The 24333-nt window shown below is 62.6% G+C and overlaps 1 long non-coding RNA gene across 2 annotated transcripts in view; it reads left to right on the forward strand.

Moving 5' to 3' along the window:
* Nucleotides 1–111: 111 nt before the first annotated feature.
* LOC140071097 (uncharacterized) overlaps nt 112–24333 on the forward strand; it is a 66928-nt gene continuing 42706 nt past the window's right edge. For both annotated transcript variants that reach the window (XR_011849041.1, XR_011849040.1), the window contains exons 1-2: nt 112–189; nt 496–625. This is a non-coding gene — a long non-coding RNA (uncharacterized lncRNA). The remainder of the gene's footprint in view (nt 190–495; nt 626–24333) is intronic.

A 24333-nucleotide genomic window follows, 5' to 3' on the forward strand; every position in this document is an offset into this window, starting at 1 on the left:
CCCTACCAACAAAATGGCTGACGTTTGTTTCAATATAATAAACTTTATTTAAACATGGAATTGGTATCCTTGACAACACGTGACATCACAGTACAGTACATTCCGGGGATCCACTGGCCAGAAGAACCATTGGAGCTGCTGGAGGTGCTGAAAGATGATGGCTCTCTGCACGATCCATACCAAAATAAGGTAAGTGTGGACCTGTAGGGTATAGATGGGGTAGGATGGACACCAATCTACAGTATACGGAACATTTTGATAATTAGGGGTTAACCACTGGGATTTTCAGGAAGACCACAAGGGTTTTGTCCATCGAGTCCATATTCAGAAGCTAGAAAAGGTATGTTTGGAAGTTTCTACCCAAAAATACTAAAATTGTTTTATAGGTTTATAGTTATTATTATTGAATTCAGGGATATTTAATATTTTGGGCCTTAAGAGGCTTGTGCCATGAATTAAACTTATCCCCCTTGACTCTCTCCACCCATCCCATAGAACTTTATTGGTATCCTTGACAACACGTGACATCACAGTACAGAACATTCCGTGGATCCATTGGCCAGAAGAACTGTTGAAGCAGCTGGAAATGTTTGAAGACGATCGTTATCTGCATGGTCCATTCCAAGTAAGGTAGAGGGGACCTAAGTATGTGTGGAGGGTACACAGCCAGCGTTTAGTAATGGAAGCACACGTGTCCATGCTGGAAACATTTGAGGATTTGAGACCTGAGCTGTGATTGGTTATTATAGGCAAGACAGTTTTGATTTTCTACAGTGTCTAACTCTGCCACTGGGTAGCAGGCGCCCTGCAAACTCCGCCCTGTCTGACATAGAAATAAACGCAGCCGGCGACTTTTCAGGGGACTGTAACACCCTGCACACCCCAGTTCTGGCCGATGACGTCAAGGGGAGCGACAATCCTCGGAAAGTAAGTCACTGGGGAGCAGGCGCCCTGACTCAGCCACTGGGGAGTATGCGCCCGGAGGGTCTCTGGTAACCCCGTTTGCGTCCTGACTCAGCCACTGGGGAGCAGACACCCTGCCTCAGTCACTGGGGAGTAGGTGTCCTGACTCAGCCACTGGGGAGCGGACGCCCTGACTCAGCCACTGGGGAGCAGATGCCCTGACTCAGCCACTGGGGAGCAGATGCCCTGACTCAGCCACTGGGGAGTAGGCGCTCTGACTCAGCCACTGGGGAGCAGGCACCCTGACCCAGCCACTGGGGAGCAGACGCTCTGACTCAGCCACTGGGGAGCAAAGGCCCTGACTCAGCCACTGGAGAGCAGACACCCTAACTCAGCCATTGGGGAGAAGACGTCCTGACTCGGCCACTGGGGAGTAGGCACCCTGTCTTAGCCATTGGGGAGCAGAGGCCCTGACTCAGTCAAATAGGAGCAGACGCCCTGACTCAGCCATTGGGGAGCAGAGGCCCTCACTCAGCCATTGGGGAGTAGGCGCCCGGAGTGTCTCTGGTAACCCCCTTTGCGCCCTGACTCAGCCACTGGGGAGCAGAGGCCCTGACTCAGCCATTGGGGAGCAGACGTCCTGACTCAGCCAAATGGGAGCAGACGCCCTGACTCAGCCACTGGGGAGTAGGTGCTCTGACTCAGCCACTGGGGAGTAGGCACACGGAGGGTCCCTGGTAACCCCACTTGTGTCCTGACTCAGCCACTAGGGAGCAGAGGCCCTGACTCAGCCACTGGGGAGCAGAGGCCCTGACTCAGCCATTGGGGAGCAGACGTCCTGACTCAGCCAAATGGGAGCAGACGCCCTGACTCAGCCACTGGGGAGTAGGTGCTCTGACTCAGCCACTGGGGAGTAGGCACACGGAGGGTCCCTGGTAACCCCACTTGTGTCCTGACTCAGCCACTAGGGAGCAGAGGCCCTGACTCAGCCATTGGGGAGCAGAGGCCCTGACTCAGCCATTGGGGAGCAGATGTCCTGACTCAGCCACTGGGGAGTAGGCACCCTGTTTCAGCCACTGGGGAGCAGAGGCCCTGACTCAGCCAAATGGGAGCAGACGCCCTGACTCAGCCACTGGGGAGTAGGTGCACAGAGGGTCTCTGGTAACCCCACTTGTGTCCTGACTCAGCCACTAGGGGGCAGACACCCTGACTCAGCCACTGGGGAGCAGGCGCCTTGATACAGCCACTGGGGAGCAGAGGCCCACAGGGGAGCAGGAGCCCTGACTCAGCCAAGGGGAGCAGGCGTCCTGCCTCAGCCACTGGGGAGCAGACACCCTGCCTCAGCCACTGAGGAGTAGGTGTTCTGAATCAGCCACTGGGGAGCAGACGCCCTGGCTCAGCCACTAGGGAGCAGGCATCCTGCCTCAGCCACTGGGGAGCAGACACCCGTGACTCAGCCACTGGGGAGCAGAGGCCCTGACTCAGCCATTGGGGAGTAGAGGCCCTGACTTAGCCATTGGGGAGCAGAGGTCCTGACTCAGCCACTGGGGAGCAGAGGTCCAGACTCAGCCATTGGGGAGCAGAGGTCCTGACTCAGCGATCGGGGAGCAGACGTCCTGACTCAGCCAAATGTGAGCAGACGCCCTGACTCAGCCACTGGGGAGTAGGTGCTCTGACTCAGCCACTGGGGAGCAGGCACCCTGACTCAGCCACTGGGGAGCAGAGGCCCTGACTCAGCTACTGGGGAGTAGGTGCTCTGACTCAGCCACTGGGGAGCAGACGTCCTGACTCAGCCACTGGGGAGCAGATGCCCTGACTCAGCCACTGGGGAGCAGAGGCCCTGACTCAGCCACTGGGGAGCAGAGGCCCTGACTCAGCCACTGGGGAGCAGACACCCTAACTCAGCCATTGGGGAGCAGAGGCCCTGACTCAGCCATTGGGGAGCAGATGTCCTGACTCAGCCACTGGGGAGTAGGCACCCTGTCTCAGCCACTGGGGAGCAGAGGCCCTGACTCAGCCAAATGGGAGCAGACGCCCTGACTCAGCCACTGGGGAGTAGGTGCACGGAGGGTCCCTGGTAACCCCACTTGTGTCCTGACTCAGCCACTAGGGGGCAGACACCCTGACTCAGCCACTGGGGAGCAGGCGCCTTGATTCAGCCACTGGGGAGCAGACACCCTGACTCAGCCACTGAGGAGTAGGTGTTCTGAATCAGCCACTGGGGAGCAGACGCCCTGGCTCAGCCACTAGGGAGCAGGCATCCTGCCTCAGCCACTGGGGAGCAGACACCCGTGACTCAGCCACTGGGGAGCAGAGGCCCTGACTCAGCCATTGGGGAGTAGAGGCCCTGACTCAGCCATTGGAGAGCAGAGGTCCTGACTCGGCCACTGGGGAGCAGAGGTCCAGACTCAGCCATTGGGGAGCAGAGGTCCTGACTCAGCGATCGGGGAGCAGACGTCCTGACTCAGCCAAATGGGAGCAGACGCCCTGACTCAGCCACTGGGGAGTAGGTGCTCTGACTCAGCCACTGGGGAGCAGAGGCCCTGACTCAGCTACTGGGGAGTAGGTGCTCTGACTCAGCCACTGGGGAGCAGACGTCCTGACTCAGCCACTGGGGAGCAGATGCCCTGACTCAGCCACTGGGGAGCAGAGGCCCTGACTCAGCCACTGGGGAGCAGAGGCCCTGACTCAGCCACTGGGGAGCAGACACCCTAAATCAGCCATTGGGGAGCAGGGGCCCTGACTCAGCCATTGGGGAGCAGATGTCCTGACTCAGCCACTGGGGAGTAGGCACCCTGTCTCAGCCACTGGGGAGCAGAGGCCCTGACTCAGCCAAATGGGAGCAGACGCCCTGACTCAGCCACTGGGGAGTAGGTGCACGGAGGGTCCCTGGTAACCCCACTTGTGTCCTGACTCAGCCACTAGGGGGCAGACACCCTGACTCAGCCACTGGGGAGCAGGCGCCTTGATTCAGCCACTGGGGAGCAGACACCCTGACTCAGCCACTGAGGAGTAGGTGTTCTGAATCAGCCACTGGGGAGCAGACGCCCTGGCTCAGCCACTAGGGAGCAGGCATCCTGCCTCAGCCACTGGGGAGCAGACACCCGTGACTCAGCCACTAGGGAGCAGAGGCCCTGACTCAGCCATTGGGGAGTAGAGGCCCTGACTCAGCCATTGGGGAGCAGAGGTCCTGACTCAGCCACTGGGGAGCAGAGGTTCAGACTCAGCCATTGGGGAGCAGAGGTCCTGACTCAGCGATCGGGGAGCAGACGTCCTGACTCAGCCAAATGGGAGCAGACGCCCTGACTCAGCCACTGGGGAGTAGGTGCTCTGACTCAGCCACTGGGGAGCAGGCACCCTGACTCAGCCACTGGGGAGCAGAGGCCCTGACTCAGCTACTGGGGAGTAGGTGCTCTGACTCAGCCACTGGGGAGCAGACGTCCTGACTCAGCCACTGGGGAGCAGATGCCCTGACTCAGCCACTGGGGAGCAGAGGCCCTGACTCAGCCACTGGGGAGCAGAGGCCCTGACTCAGCCACTAGGGAACAGAGGCCCTGACTCAGCCACTGGGGAGCAGAGGCCCTGACTCAGCCACTGGGGAGCAGACACCCTAAATCAGCCATTGGGGAGCAGGGGCCCTGACTCAGCCATTGGGGAGCAGATGTCCTGACTCAGCCACTGGGGAGTAGGAACCCTGTCTCAGCCACTGGGGAGCAGAGGCCCTGACTCAGCCAAATGGGAGCAGACGCCCTGACTCAGCCACTGGGGAGTAGGTGCACGGAGGGTCCCTGGTAACCCCACTTGTGTCCTGACTCAGCCACTAGGGGGCAGACACCCTGACTCAGCCACTGGGGAGCAGGCGCCTTGATTCAGCCACTGGGGAGCAGACACCCTGACTCAGCCACTGAGGAGTAGGTGTTCTGAATCAGCCACTGGGGAGCAGACGCCCTGGCTCAGCCACTAGGGAGCAGGCATCCTGCCTCAGCCACTGGGGCGCAGAGGCCCTGACTCAGCCACTGAGGAGTAGGTGTTCTGAATCAGCCACTGGGGAGCAGACGCCCTGGCTCAGCCACTAGGGAGCAGGCACCCTGACTCAGCCACTGGGGCGCAGAGGCCCTGACTCAGCTACTGGGGAGTAGGTGCTCTGACTCAGCCACTGGGGAGCAGACGTCCTGACTCAGCCACTGGGGAGCAGATGCCCTGACTCAGCCACTGGGGAGCAGAGGCCCTGACTCAGCCACTGGGGAGCAGAGGCCCTGACTCAGCCACTGGGGAGCAGACACCCTAAATCAGCCATTGGGGAGCAGAGGCCCTGACTCAGCCATTGGGGAGCAGATGTCCTGACTCAGCCGCTGGGGAGTAGGCACCCTGTCTCAGCCACTGGGGAGCAGAGGCCCTGACTCAGCCACTGGGGAGCAGAGGCCCTGACTCAGCCACTGGGGAGCAGACACCCTAAATCAGCCATTGGGGAGCAGAGGCCCTGACTCAGCCATTGGGGAGCAGATGTCCTGACTCAGCCACTGGGGAGTAGGCACCCTGTCTCAGCCACTGGGGAGCAGAGGCCCTGACTCAGCCAAATGGGAGCAGACGCCCTGACTCAGCCACTGGGGAGTAGGTGCACGGAGGGTCCCTGTTAACCCCACTTGTGTCCTGACTCAGCCACTAGGGGGCAGACACCCTGACTCAGCCACTGGGGAGCAGGCGCCTTGATTCAGCCACTGGGGAGCAGACACCCTGACTCAGCCACTGAGGAGCAGACTCCCTGACTCAGCCACAGGGGAGCAGGAGCCCTGACTCAGCCAAGGGGAGCAGGCGTCCTGCCTCAGCCACTGGGGAGCAGACACCCTGCCTCAGCCACTGAGGAGTAGGTGTTCTGAATCAGCCACTGGGGAGCAGACGCCCTGGCTCAGCCACTAGGGAGCAGGCATCCTGCCTCAGCCACTGGGGAGCAGACACCCCTGACTCAGACATTGGGGAGTAGAGGCCCTGACTCAGCCATTGGGGAGCAGAGGTCCTGACTCAGCCACTGGGGAGCAGAGGTCCAGACTCAGCCATTGGGGAGCAGAGGTCCTGACTCAGCGATCAGAGAGCAGACGTCCTGATTTAGCCAAATGGGAGCAGACGCCCTGACTCAGCCACTGGGGAGTAGGTGCTCTGACTCAGCCACTGGGGAGCAGGCACCCTGACTCAGCTACTGGGGAGTAGGTGCTCTGACTCAGCCACTGGGGAGCAGGCACCCTGACTCAGCCACTGGGGAGCAGAGGCCCTGACTCAGCCACTGGGGAGCAGAGGCCCTGACTCAGCCACTGGGGAGCAGACACCCTAACTCAGCCATTGGGGAGCAGAGGCCCTGACTCAACCATTGGGGAGCAGATGTCCTGACTCAGCCACTGGGGAGTAGGCACCCTGTCTCAGCCACTGGGGAGCAGAGGCCCTGACTCAGCCAAATGGGAGCAGGCGCCCTGACTCAGCCACTGGGGAGTAGGTGCACGGAGGGTCCCTGGTAACCCTACTTGTGTCCTGACTCAGCCACTAGGGGGCAGACACCCTGACTCAGCCACTGGGGAGCAGGCGCCTTGATTCAGCCACTGGGGAGCAGACACCCTGACTCAGCCACTGAGGAGTAGGTGTTCTGAATCAGCCACTGGGGAGCAGACGCCCTGGCTCAGCCACTAGGGAGCAGGCATCCTGCCTCAGCCACTGGGGAGCAGACACCCGTGACTCAGCCACTGGGGAGCAGAGGCCCTGACTCAGCCATTGGGGAGTAGAGGCCCTGACTCAGCCATTGGAGAGCAGAGGTCCTGACTCGGCCACTGGGGAGCAGAGGTCCAGACTCAGCCATTGGGGAGCAGAGGTCCTGACTCAGCGATCGGGGAGCAGACGTCCTGACTCAGCCAAATGGGAGCAGACGCCCTGACTCAGCCACTGGGGAGTAGGTGCTCTGACTCAGCCACTGGGGAGCAGAGGCCCTGACTCAGCTACTGGGGAGTAGGTGCTCTGACTCAGCCACTGGGGAGCAGACGTCCTGACTCAGCCACTGGGGAGCAGATGCCCTGACTCAGCCACTGGGGAGCAGAGGCCCTGACTCAGCCACTGGGGAGCAGAGGCCCTGACTCAGCCACTGGGGAGCAGACACCCTAAATCAGCCATTGGGGAGCAGGGGCCCTGACTCAGCCATTGGGGAGCAGATGTCCTGACTCAGCCACTGGGGAGTAGGCACCCTGTCTCAGCCACTGGGGAGCAGAGGCCCTGACTCAGCCAAATGGGAGCAGACGCCCTGACTCAGCCACTGGGGAGTAGGTGCACGGAGGGTCCCTGGTAACCCCACTTGTGTCCTGACTCAGCCACTAGGGGGCAGACACCCTGACTCAGCCACTGGGGAGCAGGCGCCTTGATTCAGCCACTGGGGAGCAGACACCCTGACTCAGCCACTGAGGAGTAGGTGTTCTGAATCAGCCACTGGGGAGCAGACGCCCTGGCTCAGCCACTAGGGAGCAGGCATCCTGCCTCAGCCACTGGGGAGCAGACACCCGTGACTCAGCCACTAGGGAGCAGAGGCCCTGACTCAGCCATTGGGGAGTAGAGGCCCTGACTCAGCCATTGGGGAGCAGAGGTCCTGACTCAGCCACTGGGGAGCAGAGGTCCAGACTCAGCCATTGGGGAGCAGAGGTCCTGACTCAGCGATCGGGGAGCAGACGTCCTGACTCAGCCAAATGGGAGCAGACGCCCTGACTCAGCCACTGGGGAGTAGGTGCTCTGACTCAGCCACTGGGGAGCAGGCACCCTGACTCAGCCACTGGGGAGCAAAGGCCCTGACTCAGCTACTGGGGAGTAGGTGCTCTGACTCAGCCACTGGGGAGCAGACGTCCTGACTCAGCCACTGGGGAGCAGATGCCCTGACTCAGCCACTGGGGAGCAGAGGCCCTGACTCAGCCACTGGGGAGCAGAGGCCCTGACTCAGCCACTAGGGAACAGAGGCCCTGACTCAGCCACTGGGGAGCAGAGGCCCTGACTCAGCCACTGGGGAGCAGACACCCTAAATCAGCCATTGGGGAGCAGGGGCCCTGACTCAGCCATTGGGGAGCAGATGTCCTGACTCAGCCACTGGGGAGTAGGAACCCTGTCTCAGCCACTGGGGAGCAGAGGCCCTGACTCAGCCAAATGGGAGCAGACGCCCTGACTCAGCCACTGGGGAGTAGGTGCACGGAGGGTCCCTGGTAACCCCACTTGTGTCCTGACTCAGCCACTAGGGGGCAGACACCCTGACTCAGCCACTGGGGAGCAGGCGCCTTGATTCAGCCACTGGGGAGCAGACACCCTGACTCAGCCACTGAGGAGTAGGTGTTCTGAATCAGCCACTGGGGAGCAGACGCCCTGGCTCAGCCACTAGGGAGCAGGCATCCTGCCTCAGCCACTGGGGCGCAGAGGCCCTGACTTAGCCACTGAGGAGTAGGTGTTCTGAATCAGCCACTGGGGAGCAGACGCCCTGGCTCAGCCACTAGGGAGCAGGCACCCTGACTCAGCCACTGGGGCGCAGAGGCCCTGACTCAGCTACTGGGGAGTAGGTGCTCTGACTCAGCCACTGGGGAGCAGACGTCCTGACTCAGCCACTGGGGAGCAGATGCCCTGACTCAGCCACTGGGGAGCAGAGGCCCTGACTCAGCCACTGGGGAGCAGAGGCCCTGACTCAGCCACTGGGGAGCAGACACCCTAAATCAGCCATTGGGGAGCAGAGGCCCTGACTCAGCCATTGGGGAGCAGATGTCCTGACTCAGCCGCTGGGGAGTAGGCACCCTGTCTCAGCCACTGGGGAGCAGAGGCCCTGACTCAGCCACTGGGGAGCAGAGGCCCTGACTCAGCCACTGGGGAGCAGACACCCTAAATCAGCCATTGGGGAGCAGAGGCCCTGACTCAACCATTGGGGAGCAGATGTCCTGACTCAGCCACTGGGGAGTAGGCACCCTGTCTCAGCCACTGGGGAGCAGAGGCCCTGACTCAGCCAAATGGGAGCAGGCGCCCTGACTCAGCCACTGGGGAGTAGGTGCACGGAGGGTCCCTGGTAACCCTACTTGTGTCCTGACTCAGCCACTAGGGGGCAGACACCCTGACTCAGCCACTGGGGAGCAGGCGCCTTGATTCAGCCACTGGGGAGCAGACACCCTGACTCAGCCACTGAGGAGTAGGTGTTCTGAATCAGCCACTGGGGAGCAGACGCCCTGGCTCAGCCACTAGGGAGCAGGCATCCTGCCTCAGCCACTGGGGAGCAGACACCCGTGACTCAGCCACTGGGGAGCAGAGGCCCTGACTCAGCCATTGGGGAGTAGAGGCCCTGACTCAGCCATTGGAGAGCAGAGGTCCTGACTCGGCCACTGGGGAGCAGAGGTCCAGACTCAGCCATTGGGGAGCAGAGGTCCTGACTCAGCGATCGGGGAGCAGACGTCCTGACTCAGCCAAATGGGAGCAGACGCCCTGACTCAGCCACTGGGGAGTAGGTGCTCTGACTCAGCCACTGGGGAGCAGAGGCCCTGACTCAGCTACTGGGGAGTAGGTGCTCTGACTCAGCCACTGGGGAGCAGACGTCCTGACTCAGCCACTGGGGAGCAGATGCCCTGACTCAGCCACTGGGGAGCAGAGGCCCTGACTCAGCCACTGGGGAGCAGAGGCCCTGACTCAGCCACTGGGGAGCAGACACCCTAAATCAGCCATTGGGGAGCAGGGGCCCTGACTCAGCCATTGGGGAGCAGATGTCCTGACTCAGCCACTGGGGAGTAGGCACCCTGTCTCAGCCACTGGGGAGCAGAGGCCCTGACTCAGCCAAATGGGAGCAGACGCCCTGACTCAGCCACTGGGGAGTAGGTGCACGGAGGGTCCCTGGTAACCCCACTTGTGTCCTGACTCAGCCACTAGGGGGCAGACACCCTGACTCAGCCACTGGGGAGCAGGCGCCTTGATTCAGCCACTGGGGAGCAGACACCCTGACTCAGCCACTGAGGAGTAGGTGTTCTGAATCAGCCACTGGGGAGCAGACGCCCTGGCTCAGCCACTAGGGAGCAGGCATCCTGCCTCAGCCACTGGGGAGCAGACACCCGTGACTCAGCCACTAGGGAGCAGAGGCCCTGACTCAGCCATTGGGGAGTAGAGGCCCTGACTCAGCCATTGGGGAGCAGAGGTCCTGACTCAGCCACTGGGGAGCAGAGGTCCAGACTCAGCCATTGGGGAGCAGAGGTCCTGACTCAGCGATCGGGGAGCAGACGTCCTGACTCAGCCAAATGGGAGCAGACGCCCTGACTCAGCCACTGGGGAGTAGGTGCTCTGACTCAGCCACTGGGGAGCAGGCACCCTGACTCAGCCACTGGGGAGCAGAGGCCCTGACTCAGCTACTGGGGAGTAGGTGCTCTGACTCAGCCACTGGGGAGCAGACGTCCTGACTCAGCCACTGGGGAGCAGATGCCCTGACTCAGCCACTGGGGAGCAGAGGCCCTGACTCAGCCACTGGGGAGCAGAGGCCCTGACTCAGCCACTAGGGAACAGAGGCCCTGACTCAGCCACTGGGGAGCAGAGGCCCTGACTCAGCCACTGGGGAGCAGACACCCTAAATCAGCCATTGGGGAGCAGGGGCCCTGACTCAGCCATTGGGGAGCAGATGTCCTGACTCAGCCACTGGGGAGTAGGAACCCTGTCTCAGCCACTGGGGAGCAGAGGCCCTGACTCAGCCAAATGGGAGCAGACGCCCTGACTCAGCCACTGGGGAGTAGGTGCACGGAGGGTCCGTGGTAACCCCACTTGTGTCCTGACTCAGCCACTAGGGGGCAGACACCCTGACTCAGCCACTGGGGAGCAGGCGCCTTGATTCAGCCACTGGGGAGCAGACACCCTGACTCAGCCACTGAGGAGTAGGTGTTCTGAATCAGCCACTGGGGAGCAGACGCCCTGGCTCAGCCACTAGGGAGCAGGCATCCTGCCTCAGCCACTGGGGCGCAGAGGCCCTGACTCAGCCACTGAGGAGTAGGTGTTCTGAATCAGCCACTGGGGAGCAGACGCCCTGGCTCAGCCACTAGGGAGCAGGCACCCTGACTCAGCCACTGGGGCGCAGAGGCCCTGACTCAGCTACTGGGGAGTAGGTGCTCTGACTCAGCCACTGGGGAGCAGACGTCCTGACTCAGCCACTGGGGAGCAGATGCCCTGACTCAGCCACTGGGGAGCAGAGGCCCTGACTCAGCCACTGGGGAGCAGAGGCCCTGACTCAGCCATTGGGGAGCAGATGTCCTGACTCAGCCGCTGGGGAGTAGGCACCCTGTCTCAGCCACTGGGGAGCAGAGGCCCTGACTCAGCCACTGGGGAGCAGAGGCCCTGACTCAGCCACTGGGGAGCAGACACCCTAAATCAGCCATTGGGGAGCAGAGGCCCTGACTCAGCCATTGGGGAGCAGATGTCCTGACTCAGCCACTGGGGAGTAGGCACCCTGTCTCAGCCACTGGGGAGCAGAGGCCCTGACTCAGCCAAATGGGAGCAGACGCCCTGACTCAGCCACTGGGGAGTAGGTGCACGGAGGGTCCCTGGTAACCCCACTTGTGTCCTGACTCAGCCACTAGGGGGCAGACACCCTGACTCAGCCACTGGGGAGCAGGCGCCTTGATTCAGCCACTGGGGAGCAGACACCCTGACTCAGCCACTGAGGAGCAGACTCCCTGACTCAGCCACAGGGGAGCAGGAGCCCTGACTCAGCCAAGGGGAGCAGGCGTCCTGCCTCAGCCACTGGGGAGCAGACACCCTGCCTCAGCCACTGAGGAGTAGGTGTTCTGAATCAGCCACTGGGGAGCAGACGCCCTGGCTCAGCCACTAGGGAGCAGGCATCCTGCCTCAGCCACTGGGGAGCAGACACCCCTGACTCAGACATTGGGGAGTAGAGGCCCTGACTCAGCCATTGGGGAGCAGAGGTCCTGACTCAGCCACTGGGGAGCAGAGGTCCAGACTCAGCCATTGGGGAGCAGAGGTCCTGACTCAGCGATCAGAGAGCAGACGTCCTGATTTAGCCAAATGGGAGCAGACGCCCTGACTCAGCCACTGGGGAGTAGAGGCCCTGACTCAGCCATTGGAGAGCAGAGGTCCTGACTCGGCCACTGGGGAGCAGAGGTCCAGACTCAGCCATTGGGGAGCAGAGGTCCTGACTCAGCGATCGGGGAGCAGACGTCCTGACTCAGCCAAATGGGAGCAGACGCCCTGACTCAGCCACTGGGGAGTAGGTGCTCTGACTCAGCCACTGGGGAGCAGAGGCCCTGACTCAGCTACTGGGGAGTAGGTGCTCTGACTCAGCCACTGGGGAGCAGACGTCCTGACTCAGCCACTGGGGAGCAGATGCCCTGACTCAGCCACTGGGGAGCAGAGGCCCTGACTCAGCCACTGGGGAGCAGAGGCCCTGACTCAGCCACTGGGGAGCAGACACCCTAAATCAGCCATTGGGGAGCAGGGGCCCTGACTCAGCCATTGGGGAGCAGATGTCCTGACTCAGCCACTGGGGAGTAGGCACCCTGTCTCAGCCACTGGGGAGCAGAGGCCCTGACTCAGCCAAATGGGAGCAGACGCCCTGACTCAGCCACTGGGGAGTAGGTGCACGGAGGGTCCCTGGTAACCCCACTTGTGTCCTGACTCAGCCACTAGGGGGCAGACACCCTGACTCAGCCACTGGGGAGCAGGCGCCTTGATTCAGCCACTGGGGAGCAGACACCCTGACTCAGCCACTGAGGAGTAGGTGTTCTGAATCAGCCACTGGGGAGCAGACGCCCTGGCTCAGCCACTAGGGAGCAGGCATCCTGCCTCAGCCACTGGGGAGCAGACACCCGTGACTCAGCCACTAGGGAGTAGAGGCCCTGACTCAGCCATTGGGGAGCAGAGGTCCTGACTCAGCCACTGGGGAGCAGAGGTCCAGACTCAGCCATTGGGGAGCAGAGGTCCTGACTCAGCGATCGGGGAGCAGACGTCCTGACTCAGCCAAATGGGAGCAGACGCCCTGACTCAGCCACTGGGGAGTAGGTGCTCTGACTCAGCCACTGGGGAGCAGGCACCCTGACTCAGCCACTGGGGAGCAGAGGCCCTGACTCAGCTACTGGGGAGTAGGTGCTCTGACTCAGCCACTGGGGAGCAGACGTCCTGACTCAGCCACTGGGGAGCAGATGCCCTGACTCAGCCACTGGGGAGCAGAGGCCCTGACTCAGCCACTGGGGAGCAGAGGCCCTGACTCAGCCACTAGGGAACAGAGGCCCTGACTCAGCCACTGGGGAGCAGAGGCCCTGACTCAGCCACTGGGGAGCAGACACCCTAAATCAGCCATTGGGGAGCAGGGGCCCTGACTCAGCCATTGGGGAGCAGATGTCCTGACTCAGCCACTGGGGAGTAGGAACCCTGTCTCAGCCACTGGGGAGCAGAGGCCCTGACTCAGCCAAATGGGAGCAGACGCCCTGACTCAGCCACTGGGGAGTAGGTGCACGGAGGGTCCCTGGTAACCCCACTTGTGTCCTGACTCAGCCACTAGGGGGCAGACACCCTGACTCAGCCACTGGGGAGCAGGCGCCTTGATTCAGCCACTGGGGAGCAGACACCCTGACTCAGCCACTGAGGAGTAGGTGTTCTGAATCAGCCACTGGGGAGCAGACGCCCTGGCTCAGCCACTAGGGAGCAGGCATCCTGCCTCAGCCACTGGGGCGCAGAGGCCCTGACTCAGCCACTGAGGAGTAGGTGTTCTGAATCAGCCACTGGGGAGCAGACGCCCTGGCTCAGCCACTAGGGAGCAGGCACCCTGACTCAGCCACTGGGGCGCAGAGGCCCTGACTCAGCTACTGGGGAGTAGGTGCTCTGACTCAGCCACTGGGGAGCAGACGTCCTGACTCAGCCACTGGGGAGCAGATGCCCTGACTCAGCCACTGGGGAGCAGAGGCCCTGACTCAGCCACTGGGGAGCAGAGGCCCTGACTCAGCCACTGGGGAGCAGACACCCTAAATCAGCCATTGGGGAGCAGAGGCCCTGACTCAGCCATTGGGGAGCAGATGTCCTGACTCAGCCGCTGGGGAGTAGGCACCCTGTCTCAGCCACTGGGGAGCAGAGGCCCTGACTCAGCCACTGGGGAGCAGAGGCCCTGACTCAGCCACTGGGGAGCAGACACCCTAAATCAGCCATTGGGGAGCAGAGGCCCTGACTCAGCCATTGGGGAGCAGATGTCCTGACTCAGCCACTGGGGAGTAGGCACCCTGTCTCAGCCACTGGGGAGCAGAGGCCCTGACTCAGCCAAATGGGAGCAGACGCCCTGACTCAGCCACTGGGGAGTAGGTGCACGGAGGGTCCCTGGTAACCCCACTTGTGTCCTGACTCAGCCACTAGGGGGCAGACACCCTGACTCAGCCACTGGGGAGCAGGCGCCTTGATTCAGCCACTGGGGAGCAGACACCCTGACTCAGCCACTGAGGAGCAGACTCCCTGACTCAGCCACAGGGGAGCAGGAGCCCTGACTCAGCCAAGGGGAGCAGGCGTCCTGCCTCAGCCACTGGGGAGCAGACACCCTGCCTCAGCCACTGAGGAGTAGGTGTTCTGAATCAGCCACTGGGGAGCAGACGCCCTGGCTCAGCCACTAGGGAGCAGGCATCCTGCCTCAGCCACTGGGGAGCAGACACCCCTGACTCAGACATTGGGGAGTAGAGGCCCTGACTCAGCCATTGGGGAGCAGAGGTCCTGACTCAGCCACTGGGGAGCAGAGGTCCAGACTCAGCCATTGGGGAGCAGAGGTCCTGACTCAGCGATCAGAGAGCAGACGTCCTGATTTAGCCAAATGGGAGCAGACGCCCTGACTCAGCCACTGGGGAGTAGGTGCTCTGACTCAGCCACTGGGGAGCAGGCACCCTGACTCAGCTACTGGGGAGTAGGTGCTCTGACTCAGCCACTGGGGAGCAGGCACCCTGACTCAGCCACTGGGGAGCAGAGGCCCTGACTAAGCCACTGGGGAGCAGAGGCCCTGACTCAGCCACTGGGGAGCAGACACCCTAACTCAGCCATTGGGGAGCAGAGGCCCTGACTCAACCATTGGGGAGCAGATGTCCTGACTCAGCCACTGGGGAGTAGGCACCCTGTCTCAGCCACTGGGGAGCAGAGGCCCTGACTCAGCCAAATGGGAGCAGGCGCCCTGACTCAGCCACTGGGGAGTAGGTGCACGGAGGGTCCCTGGTAACCCTACTTGTGTCCTGACTCAGCCACTAGGGGGCAGACACCCTGACTCAGCCACTGGGGAGCAGGCGCCTTGATTCAGCCACTGGGGAGCAGACACCCTGACTCAGCCACTGGGGAGCAGAGGCCCTGACTCAGCCACTGGGGAGCAGAGGTCCTGACTCAGCGATCGGGGAGCAGACGTCCTGACTCAGCCAAATGGGAGCAGACGCCCTGACTTAGCCACTGGGGAGTAGGTGCTCTGACTCAGCCACTGGGGAGCAGGCACCCTGACTCAGCTACTGGGGAGTAGGTGCTCTGACTCAGCCACTGGGGAGCAGGCACCCTGACTCAGCCACTGGGGAGCAGAGGCCCTGACTCAGCCACTGGGGAGCAGAGGCCCTGACTCAGCCACTGGGGAGCAGACACCCTAACTCAGCCATTGGGGAGCAGAGGCCCTGACTCAACCATTGGGGAGCAGATGTCCTGACTCAGCCACTGGGGAGTAGGCACCCTGTCTCAGCCACTGGGGAGCAGAGGCCCTGACTCAGCCAAATGGGAGCAGACGCCCTGACTCAGCCACTGGGGAGTAGGTGCACGGAGGGTCCCTGGTAACCCCACTTGTGTCCTGACTCAGCCACTAGGGGGCAGACACCCTGACTCAGCCACTGGGGAGCAGGCGCCTTGATTCAGCCACTGGGGAGCAGACACCCTGACTCAGCCACTGAGGAGCAGACGCCCTGACTCAGCCACTGGGGAGCAGAGGCCCTGACTCAGCCACTGGGGAGCAGAGGCCCTGACTCAGCCACAGGGGAGCAGGAGCCCTGACTCAGCCAAGGGGAGCAGGCGTCCTGCCTCAGCCACTGGGGAGCAGAATCCCTGCCTCAGCCACTGAGGAGTAGGTGTTCTGAATCAGCCACTGGGGAGCGGACGCCCTGGCTCAGCCACTAGGGAGCAGGCATCCTGCCTCAGCCACTGGGGAGCAGACACCCGTGACTCAGCCACTGGGGAGCAGAGGACCTGACTCAGCCATTGGGGAGTAGAGGCCCTGACTCAGCCATTGGGGAGCAGAGGTCCTGACTCAGCCACTGGGGAGCAGAGGTCCTGACTCAGCCATCAGGGAGCAGACGTCCTGACTCAGCTAAATGGGAGCAGACGCCCTGACTCAGCCACTGGGGAATAGGTGCTCTGACTCAGCCACTGGGGAGCAGGCACCCTGACTCAGCTACTGGGGAGTAGGTGCTCTGACTCAGCCACTGGGGAGCAGACATCCTGACTCAGCCACTGGGGAGTAGGCGCTCTGACTCAGCCACTGGGGAGCAGAGGCCCAGACTCAAGCACTGGGGAGCAGACGCCCTGACTCAGCCAGTGGGGGGCAGACACCCTGACTCAGCCAAGTGAGAGAAGATGCCCTGATTCAGCCACTGGGGAGCAGGCGCCCTGGCTCAGCCACTGGGGAGCAGATGCCCTGACTCAGCCACTGGGGAGTAGGCGCTCTGACTCAGCCATGGCGAGCAGGCGTCCTGACTCAGCCACTGGGGAGTAGGCACCCTGTCTCAGCCACTGGGGAGCAGAGGCCCTGACTCAGCCAAATGGGAGCAGACGCCCTGACTCAGCCACTGGGGAGTAGGTGCACGGAGGGTCCCTGGTAACCCCACTTGTGTCCTGACTCAGCCACTAGGGGGCAGACACCCTGACTCAGCCACTGGGGAGCAGGCGCCTTGATTCAGCCACTGGGGAGCAGACACCCTGACTCAGCCACTGAGGAGCAGACGTCCTGACTCAGCCAAATGGGAGCAGACGCCCTGACTCAGCCACTGAGGAGTAGGTGTTCTGAGTCAGCCACTGGGGAACAGACGCCCTGGCTCAGCCACTAGGGAGCAGGCATCCTGCCTCAGCCACTGGGGAGCAGACACCCGTGACTCAGCCACTGGGGAGCAGGCACCCTGACTCAGCTACTGGGGAGTAGGTGCTCTGACTCAGCCACTGGGGAGCAGACATCCTGACTCAGCCACTGGGGAGTAGGCGCTCTGACTCAGCCACTGGGGAGCAGAGGCCCAGACTCAAGCACTGGGGAGCAGACGCCCTGACTCAGCCAGTGGGGGGCAGACACCCTGACTCAGCCAAGTGAGAGAAGATGCCCTGATTCAGCCACTGGGGAGCAGGCGCCCTGGCTCAGCCACTGGGGAGCAGATGCCCTGACTCAGCCACTGGGGAGTAGGCGCTCTGACTCAGCCATGGCGAGCAGGCGTCCTGACTCAGCCACTGGGGAGTAGGCACCCTGTCTCAGCCACTGGGGAGCAGAGGCCCTGACTCAGCCAAATGGGAGCAGACGCCCTGACTCAGCCACTGGGGAGTAGGTGCACGGAGGGTCCCTGGTAACCCCACTTGTGTCCTGACTCAGCCACTAGGGGGCAGACACCCTGACTCAGCCACTGGGGAGCAGGCGCCTTGATTCAGCCACTGGGGAGCAAACACCCTGACTCAGCCACTGAGGAGCAGACGTCCTGACTCAGCCAAATGGGAGCAGACGCCCTGACTCAGCCACTGAGGAGTAGGTGTTCTGAATCAGCCACTGGGGAACAGACGCCCTGGCTCAGCCACTAGGGAGCAGGCATCCTGCCTCAGCCACTGGGGAGCAGACACCCGTGACTCAGCCACTGGGGAGCAGAGGCCCTGACTCAGCCATTGGGGAGTAGAGGCCCTGACTCAGCCATTGGGGAGCAGAGGTCCTGACTCAGCCACTGGGGAGCAGAGGTCCAGACTCAGCCATTGGGGAGCAGAGGTCCTGACTCAGCGATCAGGGAGCAGACGTCCTGACTCAGCCAAATGGGAGCAGACGCCCTGACTCAGCCACTGGGGAGTAGGTGCTCTGACTCAGCCACTGGGGAGCAGGCACCCTGACTCAGCTACTGGGGAGTAGGTGCTCTGACTCAGCCACTGGGGAGCAGGCACCCTGACTCAGCCACTGGGGAGCAGAGGCCCTGACTCAGCCACTGGGGAGCAGAGGCCCTGACTCAGCCACTGGGGAGCAGACACCCTAACTCAGCCATTGGGGAGCAGAGGCCCTGACTCAACCATTGGGGAGCAGATGTCCTGACTCAGCCACTGGGGAGTAGGCACCCTGTCTCAGCCACTGGGGAGCAGAGGCCCTGACTCAGCCAAATGGGAGCAGGCGCCCTGACTCCGCCACTGGGGAGTAGGTGCACGGAGGGTCCCTGGTAACCCCACTTGTGTCCTGACTCAGCCACTAGGGGGCAGACACCCTGACTCAGCGATCAGGGAGCAGACGTCCTGACTCAGCCAAATGGGAGCAGACGCCCTGACTCAGCCACTGGGGAGTAGGTGCTCTGACTCAGCCACTGGGGAGCAGGCACCCTGACTCAGCTACTGGGGAGTAGGTGCTCTGACTCAGCCACTGGGGAGCAGGCACCCTGACTCAGCCACTGGGGAGCAGAGGCCCTGACTCAGCCACTGGGGAGCAGAGGCCCTGACTCAGCCACTGGGGAGCAGACACCCTAACTCAGCCATTGGGGAGCAGAGGCCCTGACTCAACCATTGGGGAGCAGATGTCCTGACTCAGCCACTGGGGAGTAGGCACCCTGTCTCAGCCACTGGGGAGCAGAGGCCCTGACTCAGCCAAATGGGAGCAGGCGCCCTGACTCAGCCACTGGGGAGTAGGTGCACGGAGGGTCCCTGGTAACCCCACTTGTGTCCTGACTCAGCCACTAGGGGGCAGACACCCTGACTCAGCCACTGGGGAGCAGGCGCCTTGATTCAGCCACTGGGGAGCAGACACCCTGACTCAGCCACTGAGGAGCAGACGCCCTGACTCAGCCACTGGGGAGCAGAGGCCCTGACTCAGCCACTGGGGAGCAGAGGTCCTGACTCAGCGATCGGGGAGCAGACGTCCTGACTCAGCCAAATGGGAGCAGACGCCCTGACTAAGCCACTGGGGAGTAGGTGCTCTGACTCAGCCACTGGGGAGCAGGCACCCTGACTCAGCTACTGGGGAGTAGGTGCTCTGACTCAGCCACTGGGGAGCAGGCACCCTGACTCAGCCACTGGGGAGCAGAGGCCCTGACTCAGCCACTGGGGAGCAGAGGCCCTGACTCAGCCACTGGGGAGTAGGCACCCTAACTCAGCCATTGGGGAGCAGAGGCCCTGACTCAACCATTGGGGAGCAGATGTCCTGACTCAGCCACTGGGGAGTAGGCACCCTGTCTCAGCCACTGGGGAGCAGAGGCCCTGACTCAGCCAAATTGGAGCAGACGCCCTGACTCAGCCACTGGGGAGCAGAGGCCCTGACTCAGCCACTGGGGAGTAGGTGCACGGAGGGTCCCTGGTAACCCCACTTGTGTCCTGACTCAGCCACTAGGGGGCAGACACCCTGACTCAGCCACTGGGGAGCAGGCGCCTTGATTCAGCCACTGGGGAGCAGACACCCTGACTCAGCCACTGAGGAGCAGACGCCCTGACTCAGCCACTGGGGAGCAGAGGCCCTGACTCAGCCACTGGGGAGCAGAGGCCCTGACTCAGCCACAGGGGAGCAGGAGCCCTGACTCAGCCAAGGGGAGCAGGCGTCCTGCCTCAGCCACTGGGGAGCAGAATCCCTGCCTCAGCCACTGAGGAGTAGGTGTTCTGAATCAGCCACTGGGGAGCGGACGCCCTGGCTCAGCCACTAGGGAGCAGGCATCCTGCCTCAGCCACTGGGGAGCAGACACCCGTGACTCAGCCACTGGGGAGCAGAGGACCTGACTCAGCCATTGGGGAGTAGAGGCCCTGACTCAGCCATTGGGGAGCAGAGGTCCTGACTCAGCCACTGGGGAGCAGAGGTCCTGACTCAGCGATCAGGGAGCAGACGTCCTGACTCAGCTACTGGGGAGTAGGTGCTCTGACTCAGCGATCGGGGAGCAGACGTCCTGACTCAGCCAAATGGGAGCAGACGCCCTGACTCAGCCACTGGGGAATAGGTGCTCTGACTCAGCCACTGGGGAGCAGGCACCCTGACTCAGCTACTGGGGAGTAGGTGCTCTGACTCAGCCACTGGGGAGCAGACGTCCTGACTCAGCCACTGGGGAGTAGGCGCTCTGACTCAGCCAGTGGGGAGCAGAGGCCCAGACTCAAGCACTGGGGAGCAGACGCCCTGACTCAGCCAGTGGGGGGCAGACACCCTGACTCAGCCAAGTGAGAGAAGATGCCCTGATTCAGCCACTGGGAAGCAGGCGCCCTGACTCAGCCACTGGGGAGCAGATGCCCTGACTCAGCCACTGGGGAGTAGGCGCTCTGACTCAGCCATGGCGAGCAGGCGTCCTGCCTCAGCCACTGGGGAGCAGACACCCTGCCTCAGCCACTGGGGAGCAGGCGCCTTGATTCAGCCACTGGGGAGCAGACGCCCTGACTCAGCCACTGGGGAGCAGAGGCCCTGACTCAGCCACTGGGGAGCAGACACCCTAACTCAGCCATTGGGGAGCAGAGACCCTGACTCAGCCATTGAGGAGCAGACGCCCTGACTCAGCCACTGGGGAGTAGGCACCCTGTCTCAGCCACTGGGGAGCAGAGGCCCTGACTCAGCCACTGGGGAGCATAGGCCCTGACTCAGCCACTGGGGAGCAGAGGCCCTGACTCAGCCACTGGGGAGCAGAGGCCCTGACTCAGCCACTGGGGAGCAGAGGCCCTGACTCAGCCACTGGGGAGCAGACGCCCTGACTCAGCTAGTGGGGAGCAGAGGTCCTGACTCAGCCACTGGGGAGCAGGCACCCTGACTCAGCCACTGGGCAGCAGGCACCCTGACTCAGCCACTGGGGAGCAGATGTCCTGACTCAGCCACTGGGGAGTAGGCACCCTGTCTCAGCCACTGGGGAGGAGAGGCCCTGACTCAGCCACTGGGGAGTAGGCACCCTGTCTCAGCCACTGGGGAGCAGAGGCCCTGACTCAGCCACTGGGGAGCATAGGCCCTGACTCAGCCACTGGGGAGCAGAGGCCCTGACTCAGCCACTGGGGAGCAGAGGCCCTGACTCAGCCACTGGGGAGCAGACGCCCTGACTCAGCCACTGGGGAGCAGACGCCCTGACTCAGCTAGTGGGGAGCAGAGGTCCTGACTCAGCCACTGGGGAGCAGGCACCCTGACTCAGCCACTGGGCAGCAGGCACCCTGACTCAGCCACTGGGGAGCAGATGTCCTGACTCAGCCACTGGGGAGCAGGCACCCTGACTCAGCCACTGGGGAGCAGAGGCCTTGACTCAGCCAGTGGGGAGCAGACGCCCTGACTCAGCCACTGAGGAGCAGACTCCCTTACTCAGCCACAGGGGAGCAGGAGCCCTGACTCAGCCAAGGGGAGCAGGCGTCCTGCCTCAGCCACTGGGGAGCAGACACCCTGCCTCAGCCACTGAGGAGTAGGTGTTCTGAATCAGCCACTGGGGAACAGACGCCCTGGCTCAGCCACTAGGGAGCAGGCATCCTGCCTCAGCCACTGGGGAGCAGACACCCGTGACTCAGCCACTGGGGAGCAGAGGCCCTGACTCAGCCATTGGGGAGTAGAGGCCCTGACTCAGCCATTGGGGAGCAGAGGTCCTGACTCAGCCACTGGGGAGCAGAGGTCCAGACTCAGCCATTGGGGAGCAGAGGTCCTGACTCAGCGATCAGGGACCAGACGTCCTGACTCAGCCAAATGGGAGCAAACGCCCTGACTCAGCCACTGGGGAGTAGGTGCTCTGACTCAGCCACTGGGGAGCAGGCACCCTGACTCAGCCACTGGGGAGCAGAGGCCCTGACTCAGCCACTGGGGAGCAGAGGCCCTGACTCAGCCACTGGGGAGCAGACACCCTAACTCAGCCATTGGGGAGCAGAGGCCCTGACTCAACCATTGGGGAGCAGATGTCCTGACTCAGCCACTGGGGAGTAGGCACCCTGTCTCAGCCACTGGGGAGCAGAGGCCCTGACTCAGCCAAATGGGAGCAGGCGCCCTGACTCCGCCACTGGGGAGTAGGTGCACGGAGGGTCCCTGGTAACCCCACTTGTGTCCTGACTCAGCCACTAGGGGGCAGACACCCTGACTCAGCGATCAGGGAGCAGACGTCCTGACTCAGCCAAATGGGAGCAGACGCCCTGACTCAGCCACTGGGGAGTAGGTGCTCTGACTCAGCCACTGGGGAGCAGGCACCCTGACTCAGCTACTGGGGAGTAGGTGCTCTGACTCAGCCACTGGGGAGCAGGCACCCTGACTCAGCCACTGGGGAGCAGAGGCCCTGACTCAGCCACTGGGGAGCAGAGGCCCTGACTCAGCCACTGGGGAGCAGACACCCTAACTCAGCCATTGGGGAGCAGAGGCCCTGACTCAACCATTGGGGAGCAGATGTCCTGACTCAGCCACTGGGGAGTAGGCACCCTGTCTCAGCCACTGGGGAGCAGAGGCCCTGACTCAGCCAAATGGGAGCAGGCGCCCTGACTCAGCCACTGGGGAGTAGGTGCACGGAGGGTCCCTGGTAACCCCACTTGTGTCCTGACTCAGCCACTAGGGGGCAGACACCCTGACTCAGCCACTGGGGAGCAGGCGCCTTGATTCAGCCACTGGGGAGCAGACACCCTGACTCAGCCACTGGGGAGTAGGTGCTCTGACTCAGCCACTGGGGAGCAGGCACCCTGACTCAGCTACTGGGGAGTAGGTGCTCTGACTCAGCCACTGGGGAGCAGGCACCCTGACTCAGCCACTGGGGAGCAGAGGCCCTGACTCAGCCACTGGGGAGCAGAGGCCCTGACTCAGCCACTGGGGAGCAGACACCCTAACTCAGCCATTGGGGAGCAGAGTCCCTGACTCAACCATTGGGGAGCAGATGTCCTGACTCAGCCACTGGGGAGTAGGCACCCTGTCTCAGCCACTGGGGAGCAGAGGCCCTGACTCAGCCAAATGGGAGCAGGCGCCCTGACTCAGCCACTGGGGAGTAGGTGCACGGAGGGTCCCTGGTAACCCCACTTGTGTCCTGACTCAGCCACTAGGGGGCAGACACCCTGACTCAGCCACTGGGGAGCAGGCGCCTTGATTCAGCCACTGGGGAGCAGACACCCTGACTCAGCCACTGAGGAGCAGACGCCCTGACTCAGCCACTGGGGAGCAGAGGCCCTGACTCAGCCACTGGGGAGCAGAGGTCCTGACTCAGCGATCGGGGAGCAGACGTCCTGACTCAGCCAAATGGGAGCAGACGCCCTGACTAAGCCACTGGGGAGTAGGTGCTCTGACTCAGCCACTGGGGAGCAGGCACCCTGACTCAGCTACTGGGGAGTAGGTGCTCTGACTCAGCCACTGGGGAGCAGGCACCCTGACTCAGCCACTGGGGAGCAGAGGCCCTGACTCAGCCACTGGGGAGCAGAGGCCCTGACTCAGCCACTGGGGAGCAGACACCCTAACTCAGCCATTGGGGAGCAGAGGCCCTGACTCAACCATTGGGGAGCAGATGTCCTGACTCAGCCACTGGGGAGTAGGCACCCTGTCTCAGCCACTGGGGAGCAGAGGCCCTGACTCATCCAAATGGGAGCAGACGCCCTGACTCAGCCACTGGGGAGTAGGTGCACGGAGGGTCCCTGGTAACCCCACTTGTGTCCTGACTCAGCCACTAGGGGGCAGACACCCTGACTCAGCCACTGGGGAGCAGGCGCCTTGATTCAGCCACTGGGGAGCAGACACCCTGACTCAGCCACTGAGGAGCAGACGCCCTGACTCAGCCACTGGGGAGCAGAGGCCCTGACTCAGCCACTGGGGAGCAGAGGCCCTGACTCAGCCACAGGGGAGCAGGAGCCCTGACTCAGCCAAGGGGAGCAGGCGTCCTGCCTCAGCCACTGGGGAGCAGAATCCCTGCCTCAGCCACTGAGGAGTAGGTGTTCTGAATCAGCCACTGGGGAGCGGACGCCCTGGCTCAGCCACTAGGGAGCAGGCATCCTGCCTCAGCCACTGGGGAGCAGACACCCGTGACTCAGCCACTGGGGAGCAGAGGACCTGACTCAGCCATTGGGGAGTAGAGGCCCTGACTCAGCCATTGGGGAGCAGAGGTCCTGACTCAGCCACTGGGGAGCAGAGGTCCTGACTCAGCGATCAGGGAGCAGACGTCCTGACTCAGCTACTGGGGAGTAGGTGCTCTGACTCAGCGATCGGGGAGCAGACGTCCTGACTCAGCCAAATGGGAGCAGACGCCCTGACTCAGCCACTGTGGAATAGGTGCTCTGACTCAGCCACTGGGGAGCAGGCACCCT

Source organism: Engystomops pustulosus, chromosome 7 (assembly GCF_040894005.1).
Source record: "Engystomops pustulosus chromosome 7, aEngPut4.maternal, whole genome shotgun sequence".
Taxonomy (NCBI): domain Eukaryota; kingdom Metazoa; phylum Chordata; class Amphibia; order Anura; family Leptodactylidae; genus Engystomops; species Engystomops pustulosus.